The following is a 24,937-nucleotide window of genomic DNA, read 5'->3' as shown; positions in this document are numbered from 1 at the left end:
TATTTTCAGCCCATAAACGGATGCTCTTAGGTAAAACATTAATAAGCTTCATCACGTTGGTGGGGAAAATTAAATGTAAATTAGATAATTAAAAATGAAGCTGATGCCCGCTGCTTGGTGCTATTACCTCTTATTAAAAGTTATGAGAGGTGGACCTGGGTTAGGTGGGAGGCTGGCTGTGAGGTTCCAATGGGGGTGAGGGCTGCAAGGGATCGCCTGTTGGAGCTCAGTTTGGTCTTTGGAAGAGTCAGGCTTCGGGGATGCTCCTGCATGGCCTCTAGAGAGCTCTGGGGGTGCTGGGACCAGAGCCCCGGGTGCAGGCCCAGGTTCTGCCACTTGTGGGTCCCTGGGTCAGTGCCTTTCCCTCATCAAGCCTCAATGTTTCCTCATCTGTAAAATAAGGATAATAGGATAATAACAGAACCTATTTCATAGGACTGAGGCAGGGATGATATAAGATGTCTAGAAAGTAACCAGCCTGGGGCCTGGCACATAGTAGGTGTTCCTTAAATAGCTGTGATTACTGGTAATATCACCACCACCATCATGGTGATTAAATCTTTCTCGGAGGCAGGCCTTGAGCATAGGGTGCCCCTGTTAGCATAGGAGGTGGGTACTGTTATCCCCATTATGTTAGGTAAGGAAAGGAAGACTCAGCCTAGGGGAATAAGGGTCCAAGGTCACACCTCCTAGGAGGTAGGTGGCATTGTTTATTATTCCAGTGTCACAGAGGAGGAGCCCAGGGAACAAGGTCACAGAGGAGGAGCCGGAGGATCAGTACTCCCCGGCACATGGTCTGCTTCCCAGGCTTAACAGGTTACATGGACTCCCTTCTTTTTTCTCCACCTGCCCTGTGCTCCAGGCCCTGTGCTGGGTGTGGGGGCCCAGAGGTGAGTCATTCTGGAGGGAGACAGCCAGAGGACCTAAGTCCCAAAGGAATGTTCTAACCATAGCAAGAGTCCGGGGAATAGACAGCCCTGAGGAGGGGGGTCTGAGGACTCCCCCGGAGGTGCAGTCTGGTTCAGTATTGTAAGAGATTGGTAGAGACTGGAGGATGGGCAAAGCAGGGAGCAGGACCAGACGGAGCAAAGGCAGGGAGGCTGGAAGCCCGCGGCCAGGCCTGTGGTGGGCTGCGGAGGGTGCACGACGAGGGGGTGGGAACACGGAGCGGGTGAGTCACCGTTTCTGGGCCAAGCAGGCGGCGGCTGCGGAGCGGGGGGCGCATTCCTGGCTGGCAGGGCGGCCGGCACTAATGTCTTTCCCACATGGCCCCGAATTCCCGGCTCGGCACGATCACACGGGCAAGACGCTCCCGCGGCCACCCCCGCCCCAGCTGCCTCCTTCCCACAGAGAGGGGAAGGGGGGGAGGGAGTGTGGCGGAGGCAGGCGGAACTGGCCCCTCCTGGGGGGTGGGGGTCTCCGGCATGGCCTCCCTGGGGCCTGCGCCCCCGGCACCCTGCGCACCGTGAGCGACTAACAGGGCAGATTTAGTCAAAATAAGAGCAAGGTCGGGCCTGTGAAGGGGGGAAAGAAGGAGGCCCGGAACGGCCATGGGTCCTTGGCCACGTCCCTGCTTCTCTGGCCCCCATTCATACACCCCGCCCTGTGTAAGGCCCTGGCGGAGAGGGAGTTGTTGAAGGGCGCTGCCCGATTGGCGGCGGGATCATCCGCAGTTTCGGGCAGCCTCAGATCCAAGGCCGTCCGCCCCCCTCCCCTCCTTCCTGACCCCTGAGCCCTGGTTGGAGTGGGGGACCGAGGCTGCGATGCATCCGGTGGGGGACTGGGGCGGGGGTTCCTGGAAGAAGCCACACCCAGTCCCTCATTCCGTGGGGCGGAGGACAGCCCTAGCTCAGGCGAAGGGGACCATGGGCCACTGCTCTCCCACGCAGCCCCTGTCGCTGGGCCAGGCCCCTGGGGGGAAACTGAGTCTGTGAGGGCGGCCCACCCAGAGCTCTCTGTCTGCTGGGGGAAGTTGGCGGTTGTCCCTCCCAGCTGGGCTCAGAGGCGCTAATGAGAGTTAAATGTGGGGCGTGAGTCACCTCGGGGGGGGGGGGGGGGGGGCTGCAACCACCCCCAGATGTGGATCCTGGGTGGAATGGAGGTTTGTCCAGACGGCTCAGCCCTTTCCCACTCCCCTGTGCTTCATCCTCTACTCCTCAGCAGGGTGGGGCATGGATTCCTGACCTAGCAGATCAGGCCCTGTCACCTGGGCCAATCTCCCCCAAATGGCTGGCTGCCTCAAGTTGGGTGTGGGGGATGGGGGTGGGCAGCAGCTACGGAACTACAAGGGGACTCCAAATCCCAAGATGGGGCCCAGCAGCCCAGGACTTGGGGGATGGACCAACACCTGGGATTTTCTGGTGGCTGTGAGCCCTGGGGTATGGTGATATCTTGGGATGAGGGGGTAGGCAAAGGGCCCAGGCCACCCGGGAGGATCCCCTCACCCTCTACGCCCATCTGGCCTCACTCAGACCACCAGGCTCTGACCACACAGGGTGCATGTTCCTCCACCCCCCACCCCTGACCTCCGGCCAGCATAGGACTTCAGTCTGCAGTCCTCATGGCAGGACAGACTGTGTGTGTGTGTGTATACATGCGTGTGCCCCTGTGACTGGTTCTATTTGGGCTGCTGTGTGTATTTTGTGACTGAATGTGCAATTGTGTATATTTATGTGTGACTGGCTGTCTGTGTAGGTCTCAGTGTTGCAGGAGACCTGAGGGAGAATGTGGGTTTCTGCATGTCTGTATCTGTGTCCCCTCTATGTCTCTGTTTGTCTTTCTGCGTGACTGAGTGTCTGTGTCAGCTTAGCCTTGTCCACAGGATCAGTGGCTCCTCCTTGCACACCCTATCACCACCACCACCAGGAGCCACAGGGTCAGGGAAGTGGATCTGGAAGGGGACTGCGGGGGGATGCAGTGCCCACTGTTCCCGGAATTTAGTGGCTAGGCTGGTGGGCAGCACCAGGGGGTGGGCGTGGGCAGCCATGGGAGAGAGAGGGCGATAGGGGAGGGCCCCTGCTCACAGTCTCCTCCCTGCCTCCCTCTGCTCCCAGCCCAGCGCCTCCTGGCAAGAGCTTATTTGCATGGTATTTACATTTCATTTGCATCGCGTTCAATTAAAAACCTGACCAGCTCCCGCCTGCCTGGCGCTGCCTGCCCAGCCTGGTGAAAACATTGGTTGGGCATTGTGTGCCGCCTCCCCTGGCGCCCCCCCCCCCCACCATGGATTGACTGATGTGGGAGGGGTCCTCCCCTCAGTGACATCACCTAAGTCACCCATCCTAGGATTGAGAGGGCTGGAAGTACAAATGGAGAAACTGAGGTCCAGAAAGAGACGCCAGGAGCTCCAGGCTAAGTCCAGTCTCGAAGAAGAGCTAGAAGAATTTTAGTAGTAACAACTGCCCCTTTATGAAAGAATTGCTGTGCCAGGAGTGGTGCCAGCACCTGGATGTAATATCTCATTTGAACTTTGCTACCCCTTGAAGTCAGGCCTTGCATTACCCCCATTTTACAGAGAAGAAAACCAAGGCTGGAGAGGGCAAGCCCAAGGTCACTTAGGTGACCCAGAATTCAAATCATCAGTATCACTTCCAAGTCTATGTTCCAAACCCTGAGCATGACTGCCAAAAGTACAGTGGCTGCCACCTCCTCCTGGTGAAACCTCCAGAGTCATTAGCTCTACGACCAGCTACTGCAGCTCTCACCCTAACCTGGAGGCTGGTCCCGCTATTGCCGGTTCTCTTGCTTCCTAACACTGACAGCCATGCCCATCCCTGGCTACAAGGTGGAATACTGTCCCTGTAGAAGTTCTTCCTGGCACCTGGCCATAGTCTTTCCTGTTGCAAGATTGCCCTTCTTGGCAGTCAGAGCTGGTGACTTTGTAAAAGGCAATTAAAGACCCTGATAATGAAACAAACACAATGGGAAACTTAGAGCCGGGCTAAGGGTGAAGGATGGGTGAAGAGATCAGGCAGGCCCATGAAGACATGGGAGGCACCAGAGCAAGCTTGGGCAGGGGGAACCCTCAAGGCCCCTTCTGTCCTGGCCTTCTCACCTGGCCAGAGCTGGGCTGGTCGATGCCATCTACACGGGTGGGAACTCTTGGAATTGGGGAGACTAGGGGTCCTCAGGCTGCCCATGGAGAGGTCATGCAGGACCCAGAATTCAGCCCTAGAACTGGGGAGCCCTGGTGTTGAAAGGACTTCCGTCCCGTCCCCCCACACCCACCCCTCAGCCAATTACCTTTCCTCCCCACCACCCTTAGGGCTCTGGCTGTGAGTAACCATTCCACCTACCCCTGCTGCTGGAAGACCTGGCCAATCAGCAGACTCCTCCTCCCTGACCACAGTGATTATTCAGGGATGGACACATGACCTAGGCCTGGCCAGTCGGGTTGAATCCCAGAACTTTGGTTGGAATTATTGGGGTGAGAGGTTGTCTGATCTGGTAGTGTGGGAATTTGAGGCCGCCACCACTTGGGGAGAGCTCTTCATGAATGAAGCCATAAAGGGAAACTGATCCTTTTACTTGAAGCCAAACACTCTTTGGCTTGAGCCTCAAAAGGAACAAATAGGTTTCAATTTTGCTTAAGCCTGTGTGTGTTGGGTTTCTGTCACTTGCATCCTAAGTCCTAAGCGGGTAGTGCATGCCTTGCCCATTCTGCCCTCAGCCTTTGCCCATGCAGTTCTCCTCTGCCTAGAATGCCTTCCTCTTGCCCTCTGCTCGCTAGGCATACCTGCATTGAGAGGTCCAGCTCACCTCTTCTCTAGGAAGCTCACTTCCATTCTGTACCCAGCTCTCCTGGCTCCACTCTCCTGGGAGTGTTACCTGGAACTTCTGACCCCCAGCCTGGCGCTCAGCACCTATGCCCAGAACTGCTGTGTTATTTCCTTTTCCAGGGTTTGTGTCTCATTGCCCCAAAGTGGATTGTAAATTCCTAGATGGAGCTGAGTCCCCTCCTAAAGAGAGGAGTGATATAGTACAGTGATTAGAAGCTTGGCTTTGGCATCAGGCAGCCTCCGTTCAAATTCTAGCCCGTCTGTGTGATCTTTGAACCAGTCCCTCCACCTCTGAGCCTCAGTTTCCTGTTCTTTAAAATGAGAATTGAATAAATCTGCATGAAAAAAAGTACTTAGCACAGTCGGTCCATGAATGTTTACTGGGTACCCACTCTGTGCCTAGAACTGAGGGTTCATCTGTGTAGCACCCACAGGCAGGCTCAGTCCCTGCCCTCAGAGCAGCTGAGGGGGGAAGTTGGGGCAGGGTCCCCAGCTGGAGTGGCCAATCAGGAGGGTGGGGGTGGTCCTCCCCAGCCTGCTAGCACTCCTCTCTGAGGGCAGGGGCCCCCTCCAGCCCCACTTCCTTCCAAGGCACTGGGGGCCCTTGGTGGGGGGAGTCCTGATCATCCCCTCCCCCTTCCTCCCCTCCCTGTCGTCCCTTGGAGCCTGCGCCGCTCAGAGTTAATCTCCTCGCCCGTCAGGGGGTGACAGGAGGTGTCTGTCATTCGAAGCCGAGGCCGTCAGCCTCGCTGGCTAATTGGGGCGCAGGCGCCGGGAGCACGGGAAATGGCCAGAGGGAAGGAGCGGGAATGAGGGAAGGGAGGCTGCCCTCACCTCCTTCCCGCCAGGCTTGGGGCTGATCCACAGGGCTCCTTAGGGGAGGGGGAAGGCCAATCAGAGGAGGAAGGGGCCGTGGAATGGGGACTCTGTGACCTTGGGCATATTGCTATTCCTCTCTGGGCTTCATATTATTATTATTCATAATGACAACAGTAAGCCTTTATTGAGCAATTACTGTGTAAATCAGTTCCCAGCACGCCTGCTGAAAACCTCCAATGGTTTTATATGGCCCTTGGAATTAAAGCCAGGCTCCTACCAAGGTCCTTGAGGACCCCCAGTACCCATGCCTCTACCCTCCCTGCTCCCTCTGCTCTAGCCACACCAGCCTCCCCACAGAGCAAGCTCTTCCTGCCTCAGGGCCTTTGCACTTGCTGTTTCTGCTCCTTGGAACACCCTTCCTCTGCCTTTCAGCATGGTTGATGACAACTCATTATTCAGGCCTCAGCTCAAATGACACCTCGGAGATAAGGTCCCTGACTACCATATCCAAAACCACCCTTCCCCACCTCCAGTTATGCTGTTATGTCACCCTGTTACATTATCCTATTTAAACTTTCCCTGCATTTGTCATAATCTGAAATTCCTTCATTTTCATATTTGTGGTTTACATTCATTCTCCCTCCCTAGAATGGAAACCCTTGAGACAGGAGATCCTGTCTGTGATTTACTGTTGAAACCCCAGTGCCTAAAACAGTGCCTGGCACATGGAAGACACTCAATAAATAGAGAATGATTAAATAAATGAAATTCAGGCATTCTGTTAAGTACTTCATACAACTTAATTCTCAAAAGAATCTTAGAAAGTTGGTATTATCTCCATGTGAGGGAGGAAGCTGAGGCTCATGGAGACTCTGTGACTCTAAGTTATGGTACCTGGAATTACCCCAGGACTGTGAGACCTGCAAAGTGTGAGGGCTGCAGGGATGACTGTGATGCTCAGCTGAGCATAGGGGGCATGCAAAGGGAGGAGGTTCCTCTGGGAACTCAGCTGAGGGCACCCCAGGGAGCCTCTCCTGGTTACAGAGGCATCTTAGTCCATTCGGGCTGCTATAACAAAAATACCATACACTGAGTGGCTTAAACAATAGTTCTCTCCTCACAGTTCTGAAGACTGGGAAGTCCAAGATCAAGGTGCTGGCAGATTCAGTGTCCAGTGGAGACCCACTTCCTGGTTCATAGAAGGCCTTCTTTTTTTTTGAAGAAGAAGATTAACCTTGAGCTAACATCTGCTGCCAAGCCTCCTCTGTTTGCTGAGGAAGGCTGGCCCTGAGCTAACATCTGTGCCCATCTTCCTCTACTTTATATGTGGGACGCCTACCACAGCATGGCTTGCCAAGTGGTGTCATGTCCACACCCGGGATCCGAACCGGCAAACCCCGGGCCGCCGAAGCAGAACATGTGCGCTTAACTGCTGCGCCACCAGGCTGGCTCCTAGAAGGACTTCTTGCTGTGTCCTCACATGGGGGAAGGAGGGCAAGAGGGCTCTGTAGGGTCCCTTTCATAAGGGCACTAATCCCATTCATGAAGCCTTCACCGTCATGACCTAAACACCTCCCAAAGACCCCACCTCCTAATACCATCACACTGGAGGTCAGGATTTCAACATATGAATTTGGGGGACGTAAACATTCAGTCCATTGCAGAGGCAGCACCCAATGTGCCGTGCAGGGAGGTGGGTGGATGGGGAACCTTCGCAAGGCCTGATGCCTTCGCTGCCCCTGGGCAGGGGGAAGGTGTGAGATGTGAGGGAGGGAGGCAGGCTGGGGCTCTCAAAGCCTCTTCCTCCAGTCTGCACCTACCCTTCAGGCCCCCTCCTGCCTGTCAGAGAGCTGGCTCCTGGGCCTAGCATTCAAGGCCTGGCACAATCCAGCCCTTGTCTCCCCTTCCTTTCTCCTCTCCTCTTTCTGTCCCTGACACTCTGAAGCAGGCCCTGCCCACTGTGCCTTCAGTCACATGTCTTGTCACTCTTTCTACTCATCTTTTGAAGCCCAGCCCCTGTGCTGCCTCCTCTAGGAAGGGCTCTGTGCAATGGTTGTCAGTAGGTCTAAGGATCTCTGCCAGGCTGTCAGTACCCTGTGTCACTCTCAGTGTCCATCACATGGTTGGCACAAAGGCACTCAGTGAGTATCCTGCTGCCTCCCATCCATCCAAGAACCCCAGGTGAGCCCACCATTCTGAGTTCCTGGGTCTCTTGTTCCTACTGAGTGTCTGGGTGCCTCCAAACCTGGAGTCTCAACCTGGAGTCAGACGAGGGCATGGGTGGGCTGCAAGATGCCTCTGCAAATCACAGTCTTCAACTGCTGACACCTCATGGCCAATCAGACCCCAAGACACTCATTATAATGATGTCTGGGTCCAACTGGGACAGGCTATTGGCCTCTGGTAACTCATGTGGGTCACACCTCCTCAGCCAATCACAGCAGCACCCTCCTCTCACGTCCCCATGTCAGGGTCTCTTAGGAGGCCCTGACCTGGTTAAAGGTCCAGGCTGAGGCCAGGCTGTGCACACTCTGCCCCTCTTCCCCCAGCATCACAGAACCATAGTTTCCTTCTTTCTAGTCCTTGCTACCATCCCGTTACTAGCATCTCTATTTCTTCCTGTCTCTCCCCTCCCCTCCCTCCAGCCCAAGCAGCCATATCTGAAGGGTGTGTAGGTGTGAGGTCAGCTGTAGGAGAGGCAGACTGGCCCTGTGTGAGGAGAGGCTGGGGTGTGAGGATCCTACTCTGGGGCTGCCCAGCCATCAGCAGCAGGCACAGCAGTAACAGCAACACCTCCTCCTTTCCTTTCTCCTGAACCTCTGTTATGGGGTGGCAGGCACCCAGACCCCAGATGTTTCCTGCTGCACTGCCGTGTGTGTGTGTGTGTGTGTGTGTGTGTGTGTGTGTGTGTGTGTGTGTGTGTATGTTTGCTGCTGGCTCCCCTGCCCTGCCCCACCACACTCCATCCCCAGAAAGGCAGGCAGGAATCTCCCTTTCTCCACCCCCACAACATTGGAAGTAGACAAGCTTAGGTGGACCCTAAATGGGTATTCTCCAAAACCCCCAGCCCCTGTTCTGGGTCAGCAAAGTGGGAGGAGGATATCAAGAGGGGGAATAGGATACCAGGGCAGGCCAGGCCCCTGTGCATTTTGACACTATGTGAACAACATGCAAAGCAGATGCAAATATTATGCAAACTAGAACTTTTCTTTTCTAGTCAACAGCTCTGACAGACTCTGAAATGGGCTGTAGGGGGCCCAGAACCCACGGGGAGGTGTGGAGGTGAAGGCAGGCATCATCACTGCTTTATCAAGAAGATGCAGCATTCAGGCAGTACTTGAGTACCTACTGTGTACCTGATGCCAGGCTGGGCTCCTGAGGATTCAGATGAAGACTCAGGCACACAGGGAAGTTGAGGGAAGTAAGGGCAAGACGCATCTCCACAGGACTTTGGTTGAAGGCCTCTCAGAGACATCTTTCCATTTAACAGCATATGAGACCAGATAGCAGAATGGTTAAGTTCTCCTGTTCCTGCCTGGGTTTATTCCCAGCTCCACCATCTAATCGCTGTGTGGTCTTGGGCAAAGCACTTCACCTCTGGAAGCTTCTGTTTATTCACTCATAAATTAAGAACAGTAATAGTATTGACCTCGTTGGGTCATTGTAAGGACTCAGTGCTGTGTATGGACCAGGACCTGTCTGGGTAAAGGCTCCATAAAATGGGAGTTGTGATTGTAGTAACTGCTTTCCCAAGGGAGCCCCCCCACCCCCCTCTCCTGTCCTGCTTTGAGCTCCCAGAGCACAAAATGCCATAACCAACAGCAATTGAGTTGTCCAGGCATTTGCCTGGGGGCAGGGCCTGGGTTTGCTTTTCTCTGTCCCCACACAGCCCTGCCTGGAGGGTCACTCAACTGATTCAAGGAATGATAACTGAAGGCTCTCAACTCCTCTGGCAGTCCAGGAGGGCAAGCCCATATGGAGACCACTGAGGAGCTCAGAGGGTTACCCCAGGATGGTTAGTGGGGGTCCTGGGATGACGAGGGATTCCAGCAGTCAGTTTAGTGAACAAAGACTGGGTGGGTCTCTTACCAATGATCCCCACCCTGTTGACTGCCCTCCAAACCAAGGTGTGTAGGGTCGGGGTAATAGGAGGAAGAGGGGCTTCTGCCCTCAGCAAATGAAAACAAGGCCAGACGTGGGTTGGGAAGCCAGGGGATGGTTCTGGTAGAGAGGTAGGTATGTGTGTGTGTGGTCCGGGGGTGGGGAGTGGAGTAACAACACCTATAATAATAGTCAACATTTATTGAGCACCTACTAGTTACTAGACTCTGTGATACACACTTTTCACGTTATATCATATTCAAACCTTACAATGACAATTTCCATTATCATTCTTCTCCTTTTTAAACGCTTGAGGAAACTGATAGAGATGCTTGCCCCAGGTCACTCAGTTGGTGATTATCACTAGGGGGATTTGAACCCTGGCATTCTTGCTCCATAGCTTTGCTCTTCACCTCCAAGCAGCTCCTCCACACTCCCAAAGGCTGACCTAGGTTCAAATCTTGACTTGCACACTCACCAAGCTTCCTGTGCTCTACCTCATCCCCACAATCACTTCACGTGCCAAATATATCACTAATCCAATAACCCCTCCTCCATCCCCTCTCCCCCCTCCGGCCCTATCCTCTCCCCCTCCTCCCTGGTCTCCTTGCTTACAGCTTTGCCTTCCTTCCATCTACACAGTAGCCAGAGGGATCTTTTAAAAATTTAAGTCAGACCATGTCACTCCCAGCCTGGAACCCACCAAAGGCTCCCAATGCACTCTGCATAAACCCTGACCTCCTCCCCTGGTCTGCTTTCCCCTTTGGGCCTGAGGTCAGGCCCACAGTGGCCTGCTCCACCCGCTCTCCTTTGCTTGGCTGGCTCCTCCTGGCCTTTCAGGCCTCAGTGAGGTCCTCTCTGACTACCATAGCTAACATGGTCCCCTCCCTGAAATCAGTCTCACATGACCTATTTTAATATCTTCAAGGCTCTTCAGACGCTCAGAAATGCTCTTGTTCAACTATGTATTTGTTTACTTGGTTAAAGTCTGTCTCATTGAATTAGAATGTAAGTTCTGTGAGGCTGGGAAGGATACTATTTTTGTTTTCTGGTGTCCCCATAGTCTAAATAGTGCCTGGCACTTAGTAGGCACTCAATAAACATCTGAAAGAATGTTGTAGTTGGTGTGACCTGGATCAGGAAGTCCTAGGCCCTCTCTACCTCAGTTTCCTTTTTCTGTTGGGCTCTGCCTCTTCTCAGCCTCTTAGGGAGAGCTCTGGATGAGATCAAAGATGGTAAAAGGTTCTTTCCGGAGGAGGGAGGGCACGATGCCCGCCTGGGGATGAGGTCAGTGCGGCAGGCACCTCTCTGCAGTGCAGGAGGCAAGCAGAGCCGCAAAGATCGTCTTGACTAGACCCCTGCCCGGGCCTGAGATCCTAGACGGGCAGGGGAGGGCGCGCAACCCTTTCCTCCGGTGGGAAGCTCCTCCCGGCGGGGCCTCCTCTTCCCCCCTCCCCGGGGAGGCAGGTGGAGCTGCGTCCTCATCTTTGTTCCCATCTGGAGCGCGTTTGGCGCGGCGTGGCGGGGGCGGGGCTGCGCCCCCGCGGTGCCCGGAGAGACGGGCCCGCCCGCTTATCTGATCTGCGGCTAATTGAAACTCCCTGCTCGCGAAGGTCAGCTCGGTCCCCTGACAGCTGCCGAGCCGAGCCGGGCCGGATGGAAAACCCGGGCTGTGCAGGGCCCGGCGGGGCGCGGGGGGAGGGGTGGTGGGGGGCTGCCTCTGCGGCAAAGTAGACAAAGGCGGCCCCTCCCTCCTTGTGCGCGCTGCTGGGGGTCGCCAGAGGTAGCGGCCTTAGCCCTCACCCAGCGGGGCGCTCCGGCCTGGGTCACATGGCCTAAAGCTACAGAGGAGGGGGCACCCTTAATCCCTACGCGCCCGCCCACCCCGCTCCCACGCCGGGGCCCCGTCTGGGGTCTCTGGGAGAGTCACCCCCAACTTCCTGCCCCTACCCCGCCTCCACGCCCCGGCTCTGAGACTTCCTGCCTCCCCGGCTCCGGGCAGCTCAGGCTGTGGGAAGCTGGCGGGGCGGGGGCGGCCCGCTCCCCTCCCCCTGCGCACTCGACGGGGCGCTGGGGGGGGGCGGGCGGAGGAAGTGTGCGCGGTGGGGGGCACGGCCTGGCCCCGGGGCGGCCATCCGGTGGGGCAGGTGCGGCCTCAGCCCTGGGAGGGAGGGCAGGCTGGCCTGTTGCTAATGGTGCTGGCGCGGGGGTGAGGGCGGGGGTGGAGAGACCGCGGGGAGCCCCCTTTCCAGGGTTCCGGGTGCGGATGTGGCTAGCTCGGGAGGCTCCAACCCCGTCCGCCGCGCCCCAGGCCCTAGGCCGCTGGCACGCGTGCCCTCACCTCCCGCCTTTGCGTCTAGGCTGAGGTGCTGGGGAGCTCCCAAGGTGTAACTCCCAGCCTTCAGGCTGACCGCACTCTTGAGCGAAGCCTTCTGGGCTTTGGCTTTCCCAGCTGGGAAAAAATAACCCCAACCACAGCTACCATTTTTCAGAACCACGTGCCAAACACAGTGATAGGCGTTTGACGTACTTTGTCTGAGGCCTCACACTAATTCCGCTTTGCTGATGTGCAAGCTGAGGCGCAGAGAGGTCGTGACTTGCTTGAAGTCACATAGCTAAGTTACCTAGGCGGGATTCGGCTGACTCCAGAGCCGGCGTTAACCACGGGCGGTCTCGTTTTAGCAAGAGCTCTGGAGTTGTGCGCCAATATAGGTCGATCTTCCAGGGCATTCGCAAGTGCATTGAGCCCCTCGGCGGCGTCTGGCCACACATGTTCCCGACTTGGAGCTGGGCACGTGTTTCTTGGCGCATTCCCGCGTGCCAGAGCCCGGGGACAGAGGCACAGCCTAGCGCACTGGTGCCCAGGTGCGCCATTCTGGGTTTGGACCCGGCAGAGTCACATGGCCTGAGCCGCGGGCGGAGTAGAGCGGGGGCGGGGAACTTGGAGTGGAGTCCACGCGGGCCGCGGCGCCTGGGAGGCCGCAATCCGGGCGCCTGCAGCCGGCGAGGCGCGGGGTGACGCGCGGGGGCCCAGCTACCGTGACCTCCTCCGCGGTTTCCATGGAGACGGTGCACTATAAATAAAAAAAAAAAGGAGGAATTTCAAACCCGTTTTCTACGGCGCTTGGCGGGAGGGGGGAGGAAAGCTCTCTTTGAATCGAGTTTCCCATTTCACCTTCCCAGGCGGTGGGAGAGCTTCCCCCGCAGCCCAGCCGGGAAATTGCCGCCCCTCACGCCGCGTGGCGCCCCCCGAGGAAGCTAATTAGCGCAGCCCGCGGAGCTGGGGACTGGGGACCTGGCCCCAGGGGGCCAGGGCCCGCCTCTTGTGTAGGGGGGTAGCGCCTACAAATTGCCACACCCCCAGTCTCTCCAGGCGCGCACGCAGGCCGGGGCACAGGGCGCAGGCGGGAGGTCGCATCTGCAGCTTTGGCGCAATGAATCAGGCGCGGCCGCCGCCGCCGCCGCCGCGGAGCGCGTCTGGCATCCGGAGTCTCCCGGGATCGAAAATAATTTGGGCAAAGCGGTGGGAGGTGTATGCGCGCGCGCTCCGAGGGGAGGGCGGGGGAGCAGGCCGGGCGGGGTGCGCGGGGCGGGGGGAGGTGCCATCCGACAGCCCCGCTGTGGTGAGAACAGAGTTGACACTTCTTTCCTTTCCACTTACTGCGGCAAGTACCGCGAGGAAGGTTAACCCTCTCGCTGCTTGGAGGATTAGAGGCACCGCGAGCGCCCTCATGAGGGCGCGCCACGGTTGGGGGCCAGGTGTGCAAACTCTTTTGAAACCTGTCCTTGCGGCCTGCTCGGTTCAGCTCTCTGGCTCCTCAAACAAGCGCTCCCACCTGGACTTTCTTCAGGCCATCCGCCCCGGTGCTTTTCTCAGTCCCTCCTTTAACATTCTCCAGATCTAGCTAGTTTCAGCGCTGTGGCCTCAGTTTCCCCACCTATACAAGAAGGTGGGGGTTTCTGTAGCATCTTCCCTGTTTGGCCACCCCAGTTTTGTGACCCTCTGGCTTGGGCACTGGGCAGAGGGGAGAGTGGGCGGTTAGGGTGGGGGGTGCAGGAGTCGGATCCTGGTCCTCCATCTACCGTCTGCACTTTGGGCGCCCTTCATCAAAATGGCCGGGTTCCTGTTTTTGCCTCTGAAGGCAGAAATGTCACCGCCGGTGCATTAAGCACGCTCGGTGGGAACTCGGTTTGGATCGAGGAGCTGGCGCTCAGCCCTGCCAAGCTGCCTGCCGCAGGGGGGTGGGGGTGGGCTAGCTGGCCAGTCAGCCTGGCTGGGGTCAGCCTTTGTCTGAGCGGGTTTCCACCTTCCTGCCTCTCCAGCCCCCAGGTCCCCCCTCCCTCAGCTATGCGAGTTGCTCCCACCCCACTAAGGTTTTTTTTGGGGAGGCGGAGACCTATTCACACCCTTGTGCCTGTCTGGCTCAGCAATGGCAGGGGGAGATGATTGGGGGCAGAACTCACTTCTTCCTCCTCTCCACCCTCATGATGGGGAGCGCCTCTGGAATTCACGTATCTTCTCCCTGTTAGTATTGCCCCTTAGATGAGGAGGGAGTGGTAGCCAGGCCTCAGAACATCCCCAGCTTTGTGACCTCAAGTCCCCCCAGCAGGGCTTGAGGGGAGGTGATTTCCACTTTCCCCTAGCTTCCTTCTGGCCAAGGGATCTCAGCACCCCCAGGAATTCTCAAACCTTGGTGCAGGGAAAACCACTTGACCTTGTGAGCTTGCAGATGTGGAGAGGGATGGTGGTGGGACAGGAAGTGTTGATGTTGGGCATTCTGAAAGCAGAAATAGGATAGGAATAGGATACCCAAATGGGAGAGACCTTTGGGAATGTGGGATCCCACCTTCCTCCTTTGGAAAGGCAGGATGGGGGGAGCTGAATGAGGGTGTAGTACTACATGTTCCTGGAATGTAGGGCTGATATCTGTTTCATTCAGGGGCTTTGGGACTGCTGGTTTCTCAAGTGTCACCCAGGAATTGTGGTCAGAATGCTGGAAGGACTTCCTGAAAGTCAGGGTTACACACTGAGGAGGGTCCTAGGGTGGATTCCTGAGCACAAGAGCATTCAAATCTGACCTGGGGGGCCAGCCTGGTGGTGTAGTGGTTAAGTGCACGTGCTCCACTTTGGCAGCAGGGTTCGCAAGTTCGGATCCTGGGCATAGACCTATACACTGCTCATCAAGCCATGCTGTGGTGGTGTCCTACATACAAAATAGAGAAAAATTGGCACAGATGTTAGCCCAGGGACAATATTCCTCGCCAAAGAAGTAAAAAAGGAAGTCTGACCTGGGGAAGGGATGTGTGTTTACCTGAGGCTGGCGGGTGGCTGAGATGGCCTCTCAGAGCTCCTTCTTGGGCTGTAGGCAGCAGAGGGTACCAGCTTTGGGCCCTACTGTTCTCATATACACTTGCCCACACATCTACTCTTGCTCAACTCTCTCATCCAGACTCACACCCGCCCATATGTTCTCATGCCCCTACATGTACATTCATGTACACAGGCACATGCATGCATACACACCAGAACACCACACATGTGTATACCTATGCATGAACACACAGGTATGCACTTGAGTGTCCAGATGCACAGACACTAACATGCATGGGCACATAGATCTCCTGATGCACCCAAGCACACGTTAACACCTATGTACACACATATGCATATATTAACACTCATACACACATGTGCACACGTGGGCAGACCCCTAGGCATTTGCTCTCCCATCAGCTGATTTATGTGTATGTGGATTGTCTGTTTCCCACAAGGATAGGGCTACTTTTGTTCATTGCCAAGTACTCAGAGGTTAGAGATTTGTTCAACCTCAGGGCCTGGTGCCTGGGCCCAGAAGGTGTACAGTACAGAATTATCTGGAATAGATGAGTAAATGTATAAGTGTATACTGGAATGTATGAGTGAATAATAACCACAGTAGTAAAGCATTTAAATAGCATTTACTGAGTACATGCCATGTGTCTAATCCTGTGCTAAATGCTGTCTTTACAGGTACCATCTCATCTAAGCCTCATAGCAACCTACAAGGCAAGTGCTATTATATTTTCTGCTTAGGCCTATGGGAACTGAGGCTCCGAGAAACGGTGGCTACCTGTGTCAGTTTCCTAGGGCTGCCATAACAAAGCACTGCAGACTGGGCAGCTTAAACAATGGAAATTTACTATCTCACAGTTTTGGAGAGGAGAAGTCCAAAATCAAGGTATTGACAGCCTCCTTTTGAGGGCTGTGAGGGAAGGCTCTGTTCCAGGCCTCTCTCCTTCATTTGCAGATGACCGTCTTCTCCTTGGGTCTCTTCACGTCATCGTCCCTCTATGTGTGTCTGTGTCCAAATTTCCCCTTCTTACAAGAACACCAGTTATATTGAATTAGGGCCCACCCCAATGACCTCATTTTAACTTGATTCTCCCTGTAAAGGCCGTGTATCCAAGTAAGGTCACATTCTGAGATACTGAGGGTTAAGGATGTCAGCACATGAATTTTGGCCGGGGGCAGGGGGGAGTGGCGGGAGACACAGTTCAACTTATAATGCTATCCAAGGTCACACATCTAGGAAGTAGGGTAAGCAGGATTTGACCCCGGGTCTGGAATGCCAGAGCACACGGTATCATCCTGTTATGTAGTGCAGAGCGTGCGTGCGTGTGGGTGTGTGTGTCAGTCCTAGTGGTCACTCTCCATGGCTCCCCATCTTTCACCAGCACATGGGCCTCTAGTGCCTGCTTGCATGAAGGAGTTCGTCCTTTGCAGCCTTGGCTCGCTGGCATGCTAGTAGCTTTAATTCTCCTTAGGCCATGAATTGGGCACCCAAAGCCATCCCCCAGGACCTGGTGTCCAACGCTGCCCAACAAGTCGACACGACAGGAGTACCTGGAGATACACACAGGGGGCCAAGGGGCTGCCTGACTCCCCCCACCAGCTGCCATCTCGGATGCTGCGGCCTCATTTCAGAGGCTCCTGGCTTTGAAGTGCTCAGCCCAGTCAGGCGGGAAGCTGGAGCAAGTGTTGGGGGCGGGGGGGGGGGGGGGGGGGGGGCAGTCACGAGGCATCCCTGCATCGGCTGGGGCAGCTAGGACCAGGCAGGCCCCGTGCTGACCTTCGTCTACAGCCTGAACCTCTTCTTGTGCTGCAAGGAGGCAGGGGGCTGGACCGCACCCCCTCCTGCTCCTCTGAACTTGGCTGGAGAGCAGAGGCTGAAAAAGAGACCTGGCTCCTGGCCCAACAAAGGAGACAACCCCCAGTCTGATGCGGGAGGCACAGCCTCAATCCTAAGGGGAGCCCAGACTTGGGAGGCATGGCCTCTGCCTTCAGGGAATTTTCAGTCTGAAAAATCCTAGCTTTTCTGAGCCTCATTTTGCCCATCCAGGAAGTGGGGATGATATTCTAGTTTGCTGTGAACATTCCGGGAGTTACTATTGCACAGGAGGACCAGGATTAACAGGGGCATCTTATCCCATGCATAGCTACAGCGTTTAGGGTCATGATGATGATGATGATGATGATGATGATGATAATGGGTAATATTTACTGAGCACTTACTGGGCCTCAAGCTGAATGCTAAGTGCATTCTTTACCCAATGATTTCATTTAATCCTTCTAAGAACTCTGGGAGGCAGCTACAATTATCACTGCTATTTTGCAAGTGAAGAAAGAGGTTCAGAGAGGTGGAATTGCCCAAGGTCACAGAGCCAGAGAGGAGGGAGTGGAGGTTTGGCTCTGCTCTTAGGTTTCACAGCAGGCCCTGTGATTGGGTGAAGATAGGGGCCTCAAGGTAGGGCCTAGAGGTGTGACTCTGCTATGGTTGGTAATGGCCCTGGTTCTGGGCTCCCCACCCTCTGAGCCCTACCCTGGCCTTGGTGGCAGTGGCTGCGGTGTGTCCATGATGGTCATGATGTGTCTCTTTTGTCAAGGTGAACCAAGTGCCGGGCCCGACACTTTTGAATTTGGGCCTCACCCTGTGAGTCGGCATCAGGGAGTTATTCCTGTTTGACAGGAAAGGGTGCTGAGACTCGGAGTGTTGAAGTCAGTCTCCTAAGCAAGTCGGAAGGTCTTCTGATTCCACGTGGCTATTTCTGCTGGAGGCGGGTAAGTGTCTTCAGGTCTTTTCAGAACGTAAGCCCTCTCTGGTTCCCTTCCCTACCCCGGGTTGCTAGAACTCTGACTGAAGGTAGGTACAGGTAAGGAGAGGGTGCAGATTCCCAAGGACTAACTCCCAATAGCAACTCCAATGTTAACAGTTGACATGTGTTGAACCCTTGCTTTGTGGCAGGTGTGATGCTTATGTGTGTTTGTGCAGCCTCAGAATCTTTCTTTTGTTTTGTTTTTCTTCAGGAAGATTAGCCCTGAGCTAACTACTGCCAATCCTCCTCTTTTTGCTGAGGAAGACTGGCCCTGAGCTAACATCCATGCCCATCTTCCTCTACTTTATATGTGGGACGCCTACCACAGCATGGATTGCCAAGCAGTGCCATGTCTGCACCCGGGATCTGAACCGGCGAACCCGGGCCGCCCAAGCGGAACGTGCACACTTAACCACTGTGCCACTGGGCGGCCCCCTAGAATCTTTCTTTCTTTCTTTTTTTAAAGATTGGCACCTGAGCTAACAGCTGTTGCCAATCGTCTTTTTTTCTTCTTTTTCTCCCCAAATACCCCCAGTACGTAGTTGTATATTTTAGTTGTGGGTCCTTCTAGTGTGGCATGTGGGATGCCGCCTCAGCGTGGCCTGACGAGCAGTGCCATGTCCGTGTCCAGGATATGAACTGGCAAAACCCCAGGCCACTGAAGCGGAGCATGCAAACTTAACCTCTCGGCCAAAGGGCTGGCCCCTCAGAATCTTTCTTAACACAGTGCTTCAGGCAGCTGCTGCTACCCAATATGCGTAGGCACAGGAGTTCAGTTCAAATGAACCAATATTAGTGAGCACCTACCATGAGCCAGGCACTGGCCTGGGCCCGAAGGATGCAGGGGAGAACCAGGGCAATATCCGGGAGGCAGACTGAGATGACTGTGATAATGTAGGGGAGTGGCTAGATTGTGGGGACGCAGACACGGGGCCCCTAGTGTCAAACTGAGGGGCTAGGAAAAGTTTCTCAGAGGAAGTAATGTTTAAGCTGATGACTGAGAGTTCAGTAGGACTTAACCACGCAAAGAAGAAAGGATGGCGGGGAAGAGTTCTAGGCTGGGAGAAGCCTACAACCACAGAGGCCTGAAGGAGGGAGGAGAACAACCTATCTGAAGAGCTTAAGTATGCTAATGTGGCAGAGGGGGGAGTGGGAGGAGGGAGGGAGAGGGCAGGGCCTCGACTCAGGGCACCCCAGGCCAGGATAAGAGGTCTAGTCTCGCCCTGCCCTGCGGCACGGGTGCCTACTGATCCAGCTTCCCACCCCCCTTCCACATGGAACTTTCCTGTTTGCAAGACCCTCTCACATCAGTGAGAGTCGCCCAATACCTCTGAGCAGGAGGTGGAGCAGGGGTCACCACGCCCATTTTGCAGATGAAGAAACTGAATCTCAGAGGTTACAAGGTTGGGCCATTTTACCTGGCTGGTAAAAAGGGCATTGGGGCTGGCCCCCAGACCGCTTCAGGCTGGTACTGAGCCAAGGGCCAGCACTATTTGCAGGACATCAGTGTGGGTTCTGGGATGATGGTATGAGGTAGGGTAGGAGCACAGTCTGGTTTGGGGAAGCCCTGGGGATACAGAGGGAGGGTGGGGATTCCTCCTCCCCAAAGCTCCCAGCTGGAGAGGGTTGCTGCCGCTTCTGTCTTGCAGTCTGTCCCCAGTGACTGGCTGGGGGTGAGTCAGCCTGGATGAAGTCACCCACTTCCGCGCAGCCTGTGCCCCCTGACCTGGGAGGCGCCTGCCAGGGGCACCAGTCGAGCTGGAGGACGGGTTGGGCAGCTCTCCAGGTCGCTCTGTCACAGCTGATTTAGGGGGGCTGGAGGTGTCCGGAGCCATCCGAAGCAGCTGGGCGTCTGGGGCTGCGAGGCCCATAAGTCATGCCGCCACCCGCCATTCCCTGCAGTGCTCCCCGAGAGGTCTGTGATGAATCGCCAGGGACTGGGCTCATCAAAATCAGTTTATGCCAAAGGGAAATTAATTTCTGTCTCTCTGAGATGGGGTGTGGGGAAGGGAAGGGCAGCTTCAGAGGCAGGCCTGTGACAGCACTGCAGGGAGGGGACGGGATCCTACAGGGTGGCCGTCGTGGTCCCTGGCCTAGAGGCCCTGCCCATTCTACAGAGAGGGTGACTGAGGCTCCAAAGGAGCCTCCTAATTTGGGGACAAGAACACAGATTTTGTTTTATTGTCTCTTTCTCCGCTTCTTCCCTCCCTTCCTCCCTTCCCCACAGGTAAGTATTTACTGACCACCTGCTGTGTGCCAGGCATGGTTCTGCGGTGGAGACGCGATGCTGCATGAAACACTCACAGTCCTGCACTCATGGAGCATACAGTCTGGCTGGGTAAGACAGGCCGACTGGTAATAGAGAAATGGGAAAGTATCAGACGGGGAAGAATGCTAGGTGAGCATTAAGATCGGGTGATGTGATCAGGGAAGGCCTCTCTGAAGAGGAGACAGGTAAGCTGACACTTGAGAAGATAACCCTTCAGCTGTGAGGCAGATTTTCTGAAAATCTAGCCCTGTTGGGCTGGGGCTGGGGCTGGGGTCGGAGGTGCACTTCAGGGAAACGAATCGAATCAGCAGATGTAAAGGCAGGGAGCTCCCCCCAATCGCTCCCCTTGTGAGGCCGGCTCCGGACTGCACCCACCTGTGCGGCTCACCCTGGGGCCTGGCTGTGTGGGCGGCTGCGGGGCAGGCTGGGTAAATGGCTCTGCTTCCTGGAATGTCTCTCTCAGTAGAGGAAGCATTCAGTAATTTAATACATTATTTTTATTAGAAACAAGCATGGCTTGCTTATAGGGGAATTCACAAGACCCTTTAAAGATAAAACAGGAGATGTCAAAGAAACCTTGGGTGGAGCAGCTGACCCTGACCCAAAGATCTGCTTTCACTCTTCTTGAGTCCTGGGGTTCCTTGTGGTGAGGTATGAGCAGCTGGGTCAGTCCTTTCCCGGCCCAGCTTTATTTGGGTCCCTCTCTGTCAGGAGTCCTCTGTCACTCCCCATTGCCCAGTAACATGAACGCCAGCCAGTTCTCAGTTCTTGAATGATTATCTTAGGCTGGGCATACTGCCTGTCTGAATCCTCAGAACAACGCTGTTAGGCAGAAACTATTGTTATTTCCAGTTTACAGATAAGGAAACTGAGCCTTGGACAGGGGAAGAGACTTTTCCGAGGTCCTACAGCAGATTAGTGGCAAAGCCGGGACTCAAACTTAGCTGGTGCCATTAATCACTACTGCTTCTCCCATAGCTACATCCTCACTCTTACCTGCTCCTGACCCAACTTCCCCTTATCCTGTGCTCCACAGACTGAGCAAACAGCCCCTTTGCTGCTCCCAAACATGCCGCACGGGTTCCCACCTCCGAACCTTTGCATGTGCTGTTCCCTCCGCCTCGAGTCTCCTGCCTCCCATCTCTGTTTGTTGCAACCCTAACCATTCTTCATGGTTTTGTTCAGCTTCTTCCTCTTCCGTGAAGTCATGTGCTTACTCCCACAAACAAGGGGCTGCCCTTTATCTCTCATGCCCCGCAGTTCTCTCTGCCCTATTCTCTCGGCCCTTATCACAATACTTTGTGTGCCCAGGGATTGGAGTGGGACAGACCAGGGTTTAAGTTCAAGTCTCGTTTCTGTCATGTATGGGCTCTGGGATCTTGAGAAGACAGCGACCTTTGTAAGTCTCAGTTTCTTCTTTGGTAAAGTGAGCCTAAGGTGGGGAACAAATAGACAATGAATCAGAAACACTCAGCATAGGGTCTAGTTAGTGCTGAATCAATGGCAACTGTTGTTACATAACCTCTCCCTGCCTCAGTTTCTTCATCTGTAAAAGGGGGGAAATACGGTACTTCAATGCTCTCTTGTAGGGTGGTCATAAAAGATGGCAAAGGGCGTCTGAAGTGCCTGGCACACAGTCAGTGCTCAACAGGAGAGGGCAGGTCCAGGGACTCATCACATCTCTCTCCCTCATAGGCCCAGCCTGGGCTTTGTGGCTCGGAGCATGTTTTTTCAGTTGAAGTTGAGGTAGATTTGCATTTCCAAGGGATGTGGCCTCATTCAGTCCAGGCTGCCCTCACACCCAGCCTGGTGGGAAAGGGGGAAATGACTTGGCGCCCACAAAATCTCCACCATCATCATAATCACAATAATTAATTTTTTGTTAGGGGCAACTGGCATTTTCTTTATTTTATGTAAAGTGCTTTTGGAAAACTTTGCTATTTTTATTGATCTGTAACCTATTATTTAAGTACAAACAGCGGTTGCACACACAGCTTCAAGCAGGGCCTGCAGCTCCCCTCCAAACACACTGCTGCCTGCAGTCCTCCCTGAGGAGGAATTTGGGAGCTGTCTCTGTCCAACTGCCCTCCACTCCCACCCTCCCTTGGTTATGAAGCAAATTCTCTGGAAACTCTGCCCTTTGGTGGCTGGGGGTGGGGATAGGGAAAGACCCTAGCTCCTTTCACAGAGGGAGCGTTGTTTTCAGTCATCTTCACAGGGGGGACCAGATCTGATGAGCATTAGCAAAAAGATGGGCTGACCCAAGGGCAGGCTGGGAAATCTACTTTGAGGTGAGGGAAGGGCTGTCCCCTGAAGGCCAATGGGGCCTCCGTCCCTAAAGACCTGCAACCTTTCCTGCCAATTCTTCAGAGAACCTCTCAGCCTAATTTCAGAGCCAGGAAGACCAAGACTGAAGTCCTAGTGGCCCCATCTTGGGGCTATTTCTCTGGGGAGTGGGATTGATCCTACTTTAGGAGTATAGGCAGCCAATGGGAGGCTGGGGCTTGGTTATGTCTCCATTTTTGGCCACAGCTGATGGAAATGGAGCTTCTCGGAGGAAGAGGCTCTGTCCGTAGGGCAACTCTTTTTTTTTTTTCCCTAGGAAGATTAGCCCTGAGCTGACATCCACTGCCAGTCCTCCTCTTTTTTTTTTTTTTGCTAAGGAAGACAGGCCCTGAGCTAACATCTGTGCCCATCTTCCTCTATTTTATATGTGGAATGCCTGCCACAGCATGGCTTGACAAGTGGTGCATAGGTCTGCACCCAGGATTCGAGCCAGCGAACCCTGGGCCACTGAAGCAGTGCATGTGAACTTAACCGCTAACCCACCGGGCTGGCCCCACAGGGCGACTCTGAAGTGTGAAGTTCTTGCAGTCTGGCTGGTCTACTGGGTGCCCAGGTGTCCCACGCTACTGGTTGGGGTCTGAGCATCAGTTTGAAAACGTTGGTTAGGAGCTGGAGAAACTATCCAGTAGTTTGGAAAATTGGATATAAGAAGAGAGGAATGGGGCAGCAGACCCTAAAAGGGCTCTCTTTTTGGTTCACGGTACCTGAGGATTTCAAGAAACCTTTGCCTGGAGGGACATGGAGACCTGAGGGCAGCTGGGCCTCCAGGTGTCCCTGTGGAGCCTGGTAGCCCCTTCCTCCTTTCCCAGTTCTCCATAGCCCCGTGTACCCAGGGACAGCAGAGGCTTGGCAGTGAGTGACGAGAAAGATCGTGTGTGGCCTCGGGAGGGGAGAGAACTCCTTGGGCCTTTCTAGGCAGCCCCTACCTCCTCCCCACCTTGGGTGTTGGGAGCCCGGCCATCCTTCTTGTGCTCCAGGTTATGTAGTTAACACTGTTTCTTGAGAGTCCCTGTGGCCCAGGTTTGTGCTAGGTATGTATCCCCATGGGAGCCCTCAAGGGGCTCACCATCAAGAGGAGGGAGCCAAACGAGTAGACAGCTGATTACATCTCAAACAGGTCTGAGGTTGGTGATGCTCACAGCAGAGGTCCCTAATCTGGTCTGAGAGGCCAAGGAAGGCTGCCTGGAAGTAACATGCTGGGTTCCAATTATGGCTGCACCGCTTACTAGTTGTGTGACCTTGGAAGAGTTCCTTAACCTTGCTGTGCTTTACTTTCTTCATCTTTAAAAAGGGGATAATAATAATACCTACTTCAAAGGGTTGTTGTGAGGATTTAATGAGTTAATACATGTAAATATCCCTTAGAACAGTGCCTGCTGCACAGTAACTATTCTATAAATGTTAAATAAAAAATAAAAACAGCTCCCACTTGGATGAGTAGGACTTGGCGAGCAGATGGATGGGAAAGTGTCCTAGGCAAAGAGAACAAGGGCCTGGGTGTGAGAAAGCAGGCTCCTCTAAGGAACTCCATTTTGTATCACCAGGGGAGGGTGTGACTGGTGGCTGTTCTGGTCTATGATTTGGGCTGGGGACTCCATCCCCTCCCTTCCACTGCCACAGTGTGGTCCTTGGGCCTGAGATGGGACTGAGTCCATGGGCCTGGCCATGCCCAGCCATTCATTCCTCTGCCAGTCCTGCCACTGTCCGCGAGCCAGGCCTCAGGCTGGACAGCGCTGGGCATTCTCCTGTGGGCATCTGGAGCTCCCCATTTGGTGGGGAAGCCCAGGGATCAGGAGGGCTTCTTGGGGGAGGTGCTCTCTGAACAATGTGCCAAAAGGAAGATGAAAAGTTCCCCAGTTGCGGGGAGAGGAGGGAGTTCCAGACAGAGGGAATGACCTGTGCAAATGTTGAGAGGGAGGGATTCCAACTCTGAGGAGAAACAAAAAGACCTTCGGTGGAGTTTAAGTTCTGGGCCTGGGCGTCCCCCTCTGGGTCGATTGTATCAGGAGGCTTGCATGGTCCTCACCTTGCCCTTTAGCCTCAGCAGGGGTGGTGGCCTGAGAGGTTAAAGTCCAGTGTTGCTCCAGGGCCAGCCCAAGAGCTGAGGGTAGGGGCGCCAGTTACCCTGGTCCCTCCCTCTCACTCCAGAGCTGGGAGGGTTTGGCAAAGCAACAAGGCAGCCTTTGTGTCCCTCTGTGGGTCTAGGCACGTCTGGCCCAGCCTAGGCGGCTGCTGGTTTCAGTGCCCTGTGATTCCAGCCAGGCACTGCAGGGCGGGGCAGGCAGGGCGTCTTCAGGGCCCACAGTGTGGCTGCCTTGTGTCCCCTGCACCCCCGCCAGGGCTCCCGAGGTGAGGCTGCCTGTGCCACGGATACGTGGGGATGTGTGGGGCTGGCAATGAGAACCCAGAGCAGGTAGAGGGTAGGCAGAGGTGTGCACGGAGGTGGTGGGTTGGGGGTGGGAGCCGGGAGCATCTGAAGGCTCCTATGTGC

The 24,937-nt window shown here is 55.0% G+C and overlaps 2 long non-coding RNA genes across 2 annotated transcripts; one reads left to right on the top strand and one right to left on the bottom strand.

Moving 5' to 3' along the window:
* Window positions 1–767: 767 nt before the first annotated feature.
* On the top strand, window positions 768–23,867 carry LOC138917477 (uncharacterized). Its single transcript, XR_011425554.1, has 4 exons — window positions 768–890; window positions 15,709–15,744; window positions 17,622–17,796; window positions 20,059–23,867. It is a non-coding gene; the product is annotated as an uncharacterized lncRNA (long non-coding RNA).
* LOC111767796 (uncharacterized) lies at window positions 9,885–13,211 on the bottom strand. Its single transcript, XR_002799627.2, has 2 exons — window positions 12,874–13,211; window positions 9,885–12,772 (listed from the first exon to the last, which is right to left on the bottom strand). It is a non-coding gene; the product is annotated as an uncharacterized lncRNA (long non-coding RNA).
* Window positions 23,868–24,937: the final 1,070 nt, after the last annotated feature.

This window comes from Equus caballus, chromosome 14, assembly GCF_041296265.1.
Source record: "Equus caballus isolate H_3958 breed thoroughbred chromosome 14, TB-T2T, whole genome shotgun sequence".
Classification (NCBI taxonomy): domain Eukaryota; kingdom Metazoa; phylum Chordata; class Mammalia; order Perissodactyla; family Equidae; genus Equus; species Equus caballus.
The sequence above is the reverse complement of the archived record's forward strand: the minus strand, read 5'-3'. Positions and strand labels throughout refer to the sequence as shown.